The sequence below is a fragment of the Orcinus orca genome, chromosome 1, assembly GCF_937001465.1.
Source record: "Orcinus orca chromosome 1, mOrcOrc1.1, whole genome shotgun sequence".
Classification (NCBI taxonomy): Eukaryota; Metazoa; Chordata; class Mammalia; order Artiodactyla; family Delphinidae; genus Orcinus; species Orcinus orca.
The window spans coordinates 19,599,067-19,611,404 of record NC_064559.1 but is presented as its reverse complement, the minus strand read 5'-3'; positions in this window follow the sequence as shown (position 1 = coordinate 19,611,404).

The window sequence follows — 12,338 nt, the reverse complement described above, 5'->3', positions numbered from 1 at the left end:
CACAGTGATGTTAAAGTAGTTGATACAATAGGAAAGGAAATGAAGCAAGGACAGAAGTAATAGTAAATCTAAGTATAAAAAGGAAAAAAGAAGTCAAGACACAGTGTACTTCCAACAGTGAGATATAGGGAGATAAAGGAATTGTAAAAGCCAGAACAGGTGTTCAAAAAAAAAAAATTGGAGTTCAGGATCTAAAAGGTGAGTCAGGATTACCCAGAAGTTAATGAACTCCAAGTCACGTAAAGATAACTCTATCCTTCCAGTTGTTCAAGGCAAGCTTGGAGTCCTCCTTGACTCCTCTGTTTCCATTATAGCCCCAACAAAATTGTCAGGAATCCTGTTCCCTCTTCCTTCAAAATACACCTAGACTCCCACCACTTCTCACCACCACCATCTCTGCCCTGGAAAAATTGGTCTTTCTCTTTCCATCTAGCCTCCTGAGAGTCTATCCTCAGCCTATAACTCAGAGTAATCCTTTTAAAAATGTAAATTCACATCACTCCTCTGTTCAAAGCCCTGCATGTACCTCTATTTCACTTTGGGTGAAAGGCTTACAATAGCCCTCTGACTTCACCTTCTATTACGCTTCTCCTTTACTTAATCTTCTTCAGGTTTGTTACTCCACCCCCACCTCAGTGGGCACACTTTCTACCTTCAAACTGACGATTTTCTTTCCTGCGATAAACTTACCACACTCTATCTGGCAAACTCCTTCAGTTCTTTCAAGTCTTTGTCCAAATCAGGCTTTGTGGCCATGCTTATTCTTCAAACTGTCTCATCCACCAATTGTCTTCATGGCATTTTTTATCCCTAACATATATAATTAACTAATTATTAAGGTACCACTTACCATCTGCTGCCTCTCAGTAGTGTGTAGAGTCTAGGAAACAGGACTCTTTGTTTTGTTCACAAACCTATCCCAAGTGTCTATACTAGTAGAGGGCACATGCTTGTGGTAAATAAAAATTTGTTCAGTTAATGATTTGGAGAAGTCAAAATTAAGAAACAGTGGCAACAGGCACCTGGCTGTTTTCCAATGGAAAATGAATAGTTCATGAGAGATTTGAGTATATATGAAACCTGAGCCATGTGCCAGAAGCCTTCATTCTAGATGCAGGATTGATTGGCGCTCAAGAGATGCCAACACTGAGAGAATAATAGAGGACTGAATAAAGATCAAATCAAATAACAGTCAAGACAAATCAGGATGAGGAAAGATATCCTCTGTCCTGTTACCTTATGCCTCATTCAGACGCTGTTCACAACAGTACTGAATTGCCAGTCCTATGCTAGGATAAGATATGTTGCCTTATTTAGATCTCTTCATAGGACATTTGGGATAACCTTTATTGCCTAGAAGAGAAACTAACACAAAGAAAGTTTTAGAAGAAAGGAAACAAAAGTCAGTCAGGAAATCTTGGATGTAAAGTAATTACTAGATTAATCGAGCTATCTGTTGTTCTTCCACATGTGACTGGCTATACCGTCTGCATGAGAACAATGATGATTCCAGCTGGAGTGCAAATTCAGAACAATTCAGACGAGAAACAAGAAAGAAATGGATTACACATTACAAAATGATTGCTTTCACATTATCCAGGGCAACATTATTCCATTGCAAGTCTGTGTTATTCAGTGCTTTTGTGTTCTTTAATAATAAAACCTGCAAGTTTGTAAAGTTAAGTAAAGAATATATCACTGTCATTACAGGCAGTGGGGTATTACAAGTTACAAGAAATGCCTGGAAGCATCCCACTTGGGCCTCTTCAGAGACAGCTTATTTTCCATCTTAAGGGCTATAAAATAGATAATGAACATAACAAATGTTTCAGTTTGTTCCCTAGACATAGTTTAAAGCAAAGGTAATCCATAACTGTAAGATAAAACATGGCAAACTCTTTCTTAAGGTATTTATATCTAGCAATATCTTCTAAGTTTCATTCATTAGGCAAATGGAAAAGCCAGTCTACTTTTTCTCTTGCAAATAAATGTTATTCAATCATATAACAGTAGAAATCTACATCACCATGTGCTCTTATATCCTGTTTTATGGAAGGCAGGCACAAAATATCTCACTGACTCAGGCTAGCAGACCACTAACAAAAATCATAAGAATCTACCCTGTCCTCAGACAAGCAAAAACTAACAGAGTTCACCAATACCAAACCTACGCTAAAAGAAATGTTAAAGGGTCTTCTCTAACAGTAAAAGAAAAGGGCAATAAGAAGTAAGAATCTACAGGAAAGGCAAAATCCCACTAGTAAAGGCAAATATATGGTAAAGGCTAGAGATCAACCATTTAAAAAAGCTAGTATGAAGATTAAAAGACAAAAAAGAACTGTAAGACCAACAATAACTACAATAAATAGTTAAGGGATAACATGAAGATATAAAATATGACATCAAAAGCACAAAACATGGGGCAGGGGGGTAGAAAATATAGATCTTTTAGAATATGTTTGAACTTAAATGACTACCAGTTTAAAATAAGTAGATATAGTTATAGGTCAACATATATGAACCCCAGGGTAACCACAAATCAAAAACCTACAACAGATAGACAAAACAAGAGAAAAAGGAACATAAGCACACCATGAAAGAAAATCATCAAACCAAAAGTTAAGAAATGGAAAGAAGAAGAAAATAACAGAGAAGAACTACAGAAACAACCAGAAAACAAGTAACAAAACGGCAATAAGTATATACCTATAATGATCACTTTAAATGTCAATGCACTAAATTTTAATCAAAAGACACAGGGTGGCTGATTGTATTAAAAACAAGACCCATCTATATGCTACTTACAAGAGACTCACTTCAGAACAAAAGACACACACAGAGTGAAAGTGAGAGGATGGGAAAAGATATTTCATGAAAATGGAAACAAAAAAACTAAGGTAGCAATATTCATATCAGAAAAAACAGACTTTAAAACAATGTCTATAATGAAAGACAAAGAAGGGCATTATATAATGATAATAGCAGCAATACAAGAAGAGGATATAATACTCAATAATATATATGCACCTAATATAGGAGCACCTAAATATATAAAGCAAATATTAACAAACATAAAGAGAGAAATTGACAATAATACAATAATAGTAGGGGACACTAATGCCCCACTTACATCGGTGGACAGATAACCCAGACAGAAAATCAATAAGGAAACAGTAGTCTTAGATGACATGTTAGACCAGTTGGGCTTAACAGATACCTACAGGACATTCAATCAAAACACAGCAGAATACATATTCTTTTCAAGTGCACATGGAACTTTTTCCAGGATAGATCACATGCTAGGCCACAAAACAAACCTAAACAAATTTAAGAAGAGGGAAATTACATCAGGCTTTTTTTCCAACCACAAAGGTATGAAACTAGAAAAGAAAATGGTAGAAAACACAAAGAAAATGGGAAAACACAAACACGTGGAAACTAAACAACATGTTACAAAAAATCAATGGGTCAATGAAGAAATCAAAGAGGAAATCAGAAAATACATCAAGACCAATAAAAATAAAAACACAACTTTCCAAAATCTATGAAATACAGCAGCAGTTCTAAGAGGGAAGGTTATACTGGTACAAGCCTATCTCAAAAAATAAGAAAAATCTCATATAAACAACCTAACCTATCATCTAAAGGAATTAGAAAAAGAAGAACAAACAAAACCCAAAGTGAGCAAAAGGGAGAAAATAATAAAGATCAGAGAGAGAATAAATAAAATAGAGATCCAAAAGCAATAGAAAAGGTCAATGTAACCAACAGCTGTTTTTTAAAAAAGATAAACAATATTGATAAGCTGTTAGCCAGGCTTATGAAGAAAAAAAGAGATACACAAAATAAGAAATGAAAGAGAAGAAATAACAACTGTCATCACAGAAATACAATAAAATCATAAGAGAATACTACAAACAATTATATGCCAACGAAACGGGCAACCTAGAAGAAAAGGATAATTTCTAGAAACATACAACTTTCCAAGACTGAACCAGGAAGACTCAGACAATCTAAGCAGACTGATCACTAGTAGTGAAATTGAATTTATAATTTAAATGAACTCCCAGAAAATAAATGTTCAGGGCCAAAGGCTTCACAGGGGGATTCTACCAAACAGAAAAAGAAGAGCTAATACCTATCCTTTTCAAACTATCCCAAAAAACTGAAGAGGAGGGAACTAGCCAGGAAGCAGCAAATATGTGAAATACATTATCTTCAGACATGACAGGGAGAAAAGTATGACTTTGCAGCAACTTCTTTATATTGACAACCTACCTCATAATGGAATAATATTAATGTGGTAAGGTAGGGAAGGGAAACTTTACCTCTGCCTGTCTTAGATGTTCAGCTAGGACTCTAACAAAAAGACAGATTAACAACACAACATCAGTTTATTAACTCATGCCGTGCACCTCACACAGGAGAAATTTAAACCAAAAGTAACTCGAAATAGCCGCTTACAACTACAATTTATAGAGCATCATCAACAAAGAACAGTAAATTGGTAGAAAAATGACAAGACAGAGAAAAGTAGTTTTAGGCTTCCAAGAGTGGGAAACCATGGGAAGGTAAATATATGGGAGAGAACTAATGGAGGAAGTTTTGTTTTTACTTTCCTCTGGTGCCACCTCTGAGCTGGTAAGAGTCTGTCTCCAGTAAAAGGAGAATTTATATCCTGCCTTTAAGCAGAAAAGGGGGAGCTTTCCTGAGTCTGCTGATTATTAATTGCTTTCAGCTTATAAGAATTTTTATGTCGAAGAGGCATATTTGGGTGACATATTCTGGTTTCCTTCAGTAACATAAAAAAAGTTAGGGGATAATAAACAAAGTATTGAAAATGATAGGATGACTTGAGGTCTGTAGGAGAAAGAATAGTTCGAGTTGCAAAGGGGTTAAAGGTAATAAAACATGCTTGACGAATAATCCATAAAATGATTAGGCACACAAAGTATGTAATGGATAGTTTTTTCAATTGACATTTATTCAACAAAAACTTATTGGGCATTTTCTATGGGGCAGGCCCAGGTCCAGCTGTTATAGACAGAGCTGGATACGACACAAAGGATAAAGACAACTACCTGTTATGAAACTAAATCCTAGGGGTTGTCTTCACAAGGAGGAAGACACACACACACACACACACACACATATATACACACACACATATACACACACACATACGTATATTTGTATATGAGATGATGGATGCTAACTAAACTTTTTGCGGTAATCATTTCACAATATATGTAAGTGAAATCATTATACTATGCACACTAAACTTACACAATGTTGTGTGTCAATGATATCCCAATAAAACTGGGGGGGGGGGGGAAAGGCGGCCGTCTTACAGTTCATAATGCTAGGCCAATAGGATCATGAAGAAATTGTTCCCCTACATTCATCCTCAGAGTTATAAAAGATAAACTGAGGCATAGTAAGAATTTTAAGAGTTCGAGCCAAAATTGATTCCAATTAGGTGGCAACAGACCAGAAATGGTTAGTAGAGTTCCATGACAGGAGGTAAGGGGCAATACCTTTATAGAGAAGACATGAAAGCAAAGCAAGAAAATTATTCAGTTGGCTATAGCTTAAGCAGTTACCTCACTTGGGAAAGCCCAGTTGGCTGTTTATGATTGGTTGTCCCTAGGTTTTGATTTCTGAACTTTGAGGTGTTTATAGGCTTTGTAAATTGTGGTTTGCTCAATAGGATGTCAAGGCATTAGAACCACGTCAGTCTCACGGCCTCCTTGTTTAATTAATTTAAAAAGAGTAATATCTAGAAGAGCAGATAGCCTTCCAATACTCTTATCAAGAGCATGCTTACAAATTTGTGATCGTACACAAATCCCTAAATGAACGACACTCATTGTGTTGTTTTTCATAGTCAGTTAAAAAATATATAAGAAAAATTAAGAAACGCTTTTGCTTTGGACAAATATTTTATTAATATGTAATATCTCTTACTTTCCTCCCACTAAAACCAAGTTTTTAAACTAGGATTTCCTGGCTGACAGCGTCCTTGTCCCCACGGTGAGCCATAGCCATCCCTGCCTCTGCAGGAGCCCCTCCAACACAAACAGCCGTGTGGCTGACAGGGTCATGGTGCTCTGGCTGGGTATCAGGCCTGTGTCTCTGAGGTGGGACAGCTGAGTTCAGGACACTGGACACCAGAGACCACCCGGCCCCATGTAATATCAATCGGCCAGAGCGCTCCCAGAGATGTCCGTCTCAATACTAAGACCGAGCTCCACTCAACGACCAGCAAACTCCGGTGCTGGATGTCCTATGCCAAACAACTAGCAAGACAGGAACACAACCCCACCCGATAGCAGAGAGGTTGCCTAAAATCATAACTTCACAGACACCCCAAAACACACCACCAGACGTGGTCCTGCCCACAAAAAAGACAAGATCCAGCCTCATCCACCAGAAGAAGCGCACCAGTTCCCTACACCAGGAAGCCTACACAATCCACTGAACCAGCCTTACCCACTGGGGGCAGACACCAAAACAACGGGAACTATGAGCCTGCAGCCTGCGAAAAGGAGACCCCAATCATAGTACATTAAGCAAATGACAAGACAGAGAAATATGCAGCAGATGAAGGAGCAAAGTAAAAACCCACCAGACCAAACAAATGAAGAGGAAATAGGCAGTCTACCTGAAAAAGAATTCAGAATAATGATAGTAAAGATGATCCAAAATCTTGGAAATAGAATGGAGAAAATACAAGAAACATTTAACAAGGACCTCAAAGAACTAAACAGCAAACAAACAATGATGAACAACACAATAAATGAAATTAAAAATTCTCTAGAAGGAATCAATAGCAGAATAACGGAGGCAGAGGAACAGATAAGTGACCTGGAAGACAAAATAGTGGAAATAACTACTGCAGAGCAGAATAAAGAAAAAAGAATGAAAAGAATTGAGGACAGTCTCAGAGACTTCTGGGACAACATTAAATGCACCAACACTCAAATTATAGGGGTCCCAGAAGAAGAAGAGAAAAAGGAACAGACTGAGAAAATATTTGAAGAGATTATAGTTGAAAACTTCCCTCATATGGGAAAGGAAATAGTCAATCAAGTCCAGGAAGCACAGAGAGCCCCATACAGGATAGATCCAAGGAGAAACATGCAAAGACACATATTAATCAGACTATCAAAAATTAAATACAACGAAAAAATATTAAAAGCAGCAAGGGAAAAGCAACAAATAACATACAAGGGAATCCCCATAAGGTTAACAGCTGATCTTTCAGCAGAAACTCTGCAAGTCAGAAGGGAGTGGCAGGACATATTTAAAGTGATGAAAGGGAAAAACTAACAACCAATATTACTCTACCCAGAAAGGATCTCATTCAGATTCCATGGAGAAATTAACACCTTTACAGACAAGCAAAAGCTAAGAGAATTCAGCACCACCAAACCAGCTTTACAACAAATGCTTAAGGAACTTCTCTAGGCAGGAAACACAAGAAAAGGAAAAGACCTACAATAACAAACCCAAAACAATTAAGAAAATGGTAATAGGAACATACATATCAATAACTACCTTAAATGTATATGGATTAAATGCTCTAACCAAAAGACATAGACTGGCTGACTGGATATAAAAACAAGACCCATATATATGTTGTCTACAAGAGACCCACTTCAGACCTAGGGACACATACAGACTGAAAGTGGGAGGATGGAAAAAGATATTCCATGCAAATGGAAATCAAAAAAAGCTGGAGTAGCTATTCTCATAGCAGACAAGATAGACTTTAAGATAAAGACTATTACAAGAGACAAAGAAGGACAAAACATAATGATCAAAGGGTCAATTCAAGAAGATATAACAATTGTAAATATTTATGCGCCTAACATAGGAGCACCTCAATACATAAGGCAAATGCTAACAGCCATAAAAGGGAAATCGACAGTAACACATTCATAGTAGGGGAATTTAACACCCCACTTTCACCAATGGACAGATCATCCAAAATGAAAATAAATAAGGAAACACAAGTCTTATACAAAAGTAAACTCAAAATGGATTAAGGACCTAAATGTAATGCCAGAGACTATAAAACTCTTAGAAGAAAAAATAGACAGATTACTCTATGTCATAAATCACAGCAAGATCCTTTTTGACCCACCTCCTCGAGAAACGGAAATAAAAACGAAAATAAACATACGGGACCTAATGAAACTTAAAAGATTTTGTACAGCAAAGGAAACCATAACCAAGACGAAAAGAAAACCCCCAGAATGGGGGAAAACATTTGAAAATCAAAACTACAATGAGATATCATCTCACACTGGTCAGAATGGCCATCATCAAAAAATCTACAAACAATAAATGTTGGAGAAGGTGTGGAGAAAAGGGAACCCTCTTACACTGTTGGTGGCAATGTAAACTGATACAGCCACTTTGGAGAACAGTATGGAGGCTCCTTAAAAAACTAAAAACAGAGCTACCATATGACCTAGCAATCCCACTACTGGGCATATACACTGAGAAAAACATAATTCAAAAATAGTCATGTACCACAATGTTCACTGCAGCACTATTAAAATAGCCAGGACATGGAAACAACCTGAGTGTCCATTGACAGATGAATGGATAAAGATGTGGCACATATATAAAATGGAATATTACTCAGCCATAAGAGGAAACAAAATTGAGTTATATGTAGTGTGGTGGATGGACACAGAGTCTGTCATACAGAGTGAAGTAAATCAGAAAGAGAAAAACAAATACCATATGCTAAGACATATATAGAATCTAAAAAAAGAAAGAAAAAAGGTTCTGAAGAACCTAGGGGCAGGACAGGAATAAAGATGCAGATGTAGAGAATGGACTTGAGGACACGGGGAGGTGAAGGGTAAACTGGGACGAAGTGAGAGAGTGGCATGGACATATATACACTACCAAATGTAAAATAGATAGCTAGTGGGAAGCAGCCGCATAGCACAGGGAGATCAGTTCCGTGCTTTGTGACCACCGAGAAGGGTGGGATAGGGAGTGTGGGAGGGAGAAGCAAGAGGGAGGGGATATGGGGATATATGTATATGTATAACTGATTCACTTTGTTATAAAGCAGAAACTAACACATCATTGTAAAGCAATTACACTCCAACAAAGAGGTTAAAAAAAATTGGTCTCTTGCAGACAATAAAAAGCAGAAGATAAACAAAAAATAAATAAAAAAATAGGATTTCTTCGTTTTGAATACTATCTGTGATACAGTCATTTATAATAAGAAGTAAATATTTCGTCTTCATGGTTCCTGTCACATAGCTCGTAAAACCCTTGTAATTTCCTATACAAGAACCACAGGAGTATTTAATTTTTTTCCCAGTTCTTGAAATAGTTCCAGAGCCAAAAAATGTGAAATGGGTATCTTTTGTTATTCATAATAAGCCCCTCTTAATCACACCTCAGGTTATATTAATGAGGAGACTTTTGGAAAGCCCCAAATGTTGGGGGCTAGTTGACAAAGACACCAACCTTGTGATCAGAGAGCTGGATTTTACAGCTCCACTCCCCAGACCTCCAGGGAAGGGAGAGGGGATGGAGATTGATTTTAATCACCCACGGACCATGATTTAATCATCTGTGCCTATGTAATGAAGCCTCCATAAAAGCCTAAAATAACGGGGTTTGTGGAGCTCCTGGCTTCGTGAACATATGGAGCTGCTGGGGGAGGGTAGCTAGTATACCTGCAAAGGCATGGAAGCTCTGTGCCTCTCCCCCATAACTTGCTCTATGCACCGAGCTGATCTGGCTGTTTCTGAGTTACATTGTTTTATAATAAGATGGTGATATAGTAAGCAAACTGTTTTCTTGAGTTCTGTAAGCCGTTCTAGCAAAATAATCAAACCCCAGCAGGGAGGTGTGGGAATCTTCAATTTATAGCTGGTCCTCAGAAGCACCTGGACTTGAGATTGGCATCTGAAGTGTGTATGTGGGGTAGATGGGGGGGTGGGGGGGGACGTGCTGTCTTACGGGAATGAACCTTTAACCTGCGGGATCTGGTGGTATCTCCAGGTATATACTGTCAGAACTGAATCAAATTGTAGGACAGTCAGCTGGTGTCCAGGGAATAAGATAATTGCTTACTGTAGGAAAATCACCCACACATTAGGTGACCAGAGTACAGAAGTGTTCTGAGTGTCCGTGTAACTACAAAGGAAAACAATTTTGGCCTCTTTACTATCTCCTCTATTTAGGGAAATAACTCCATAGTCTTCTCCCCCATCAGAGCCAAGAGAATTTAAATGCCCATAGCTAGTTTTGGTACAACCACTATGGAGAGCAGTATGGAGGTTCCTTAAATAACTAAAAATAGAGCTACCATATGATCCCACACTCCTACTCCTGGGTATATATTCAGAGAAAACCATAATTTGAAAAGATATATGCACCCCAAAGTTCACTGCAGCACTATTTACAATAGCCAAGACATGGAAACAACCTAAATGTCCATCGATATATAAATGGATACAGAAGATGTGGTACCTATATACAATGGAGTATTACTCAGCCGTAATAAAAGAATGAAATAATGCCATTTGCAGCAACATGGATGGACCTAGAGATTATCATACTAAGTGAGGTCAGACAGAGAAAGACGTATATCACATGATATCACTTCTATGTGGAATTGAAAAAAAATGATACAAATGAACTTATATACAAAACAAAAATAGACCCACAGACATAGAAAACAAACTTATGGTTATCAAAGGGTAAGGGGGGAGGGATAAATTAGGATTTGGGGATTAATATATACACACTACCATATATAAAATAGATAATGAACAAGGACCTACTGTACAGCACAGGGAACTATACTCAGTACTTTGTAATAACCTATAAGGAAAAAGAATCTGAAAAAAAATATATAAAAAACTGAAACACTTTGCTGTACACCTGAAACTAATACAACATTGTAAATTAACTATTCTTCAATAAAAAGATACTTTTTTTCTTTTTTTTTTTTTTTTTTTTTTGCAGTACGCGGGCCTCTCACTATTATGGCCTCTCCCGTTGCGGAGCACAGGCTCCGGACGCGCAGGCTCAGCGGCCATGGCTCACGGGCTCAGCCGCTCCACGGCATGTGGGATCTTCCCGGACCGGGGCACGAACCCGTGTCCCCTGCATCGGCAGGCAGACTCTCAACCACTGCGCCACCAGGGAAGCCCGAAAGATACAATTTTTAAATAAACTGAATCTCTACTAAGCATTATGCTTTGCTAGACTGAAGTAGGGCAGTGGTTTCTAGACAGATGTTTACCAATTGGCTTTCTGGGAGAAGAGAAAACTTCCTTTGAAGGATTTTCAGTTTTCTATGGTATAAATACTTCCAGTATGATTGATTTCAAGCTATCAACTTGATATTCATTAAATGCCAAGTTTAGGAGCAATGTGCAGTCAATTCTGGAGAGCTGGTACAAAGTCTGGCCTTAGCACACCCTTGGAAGAGTGCCAATTCTTAAGGAGAGAGAAGATATTGACAAGAAACAACACTGCCAAAACCCCACAAAAGAGTATGAAATAAATAATAAAGGATTGTGGGAAACAATTTAAGTTTTCAAAAGGAAATGCTTAAATACTTTATCTGACCTTGTAACTGTGAAACAGATGAAGAGTATCTTACTATTCTTTGCTTAAATTACTTTTTCTCTCCTAATTTCTAGCATGTTGCTGACTTGCCACAATTTAGGGGTTTTTCTTTTCACTTGGACCATCTTTTCACTTTAAAATTGCTTTTCCTCATGCAGTAGCTTTTCTCAGTTTTATTTCCATTTAGCCATAGAGAGTTATAAATTGGCACTTTACTGTTTGTCAATAAGAGCTCTATAAACCAGTCCACGCCGAGGAAAGATATGGGACTGAAGCCTAAGATTGATTCTAGTTAGTATTTAGTTAGAATGATCACAGAAGATATTGACAAAAAACCCATTTCAAAACCTTAAAAAACAAAGTGAAATACTTCCAAATCTTTTCTACCTAAAAGTAGCTGCCCATTTTCAAAAAGCACCAGCAATGTAGCTCTATGATTTTCCTATTTTCTGTGGCAGAAGAATAACCATATTTATCCTGTCTAACATGACCCAGTTTGATCCATCTGCTTCCCTGCCTAAATCTCTTTCAGAAAGTCCCTGTAGAATTTACCATCTTGGATTCACATTGAATTATACATATTTTCCCTCTCCATGCCCACTCAGTGTGGTGAGCCTCGAAAAATATTTTTAGCAGTGTATATGTAAGTTTAAGGTGTAGCCAATTTTATTTTAGATCTCCTAATTATTTTTATTGGCTACACTTAAAGATGGAGG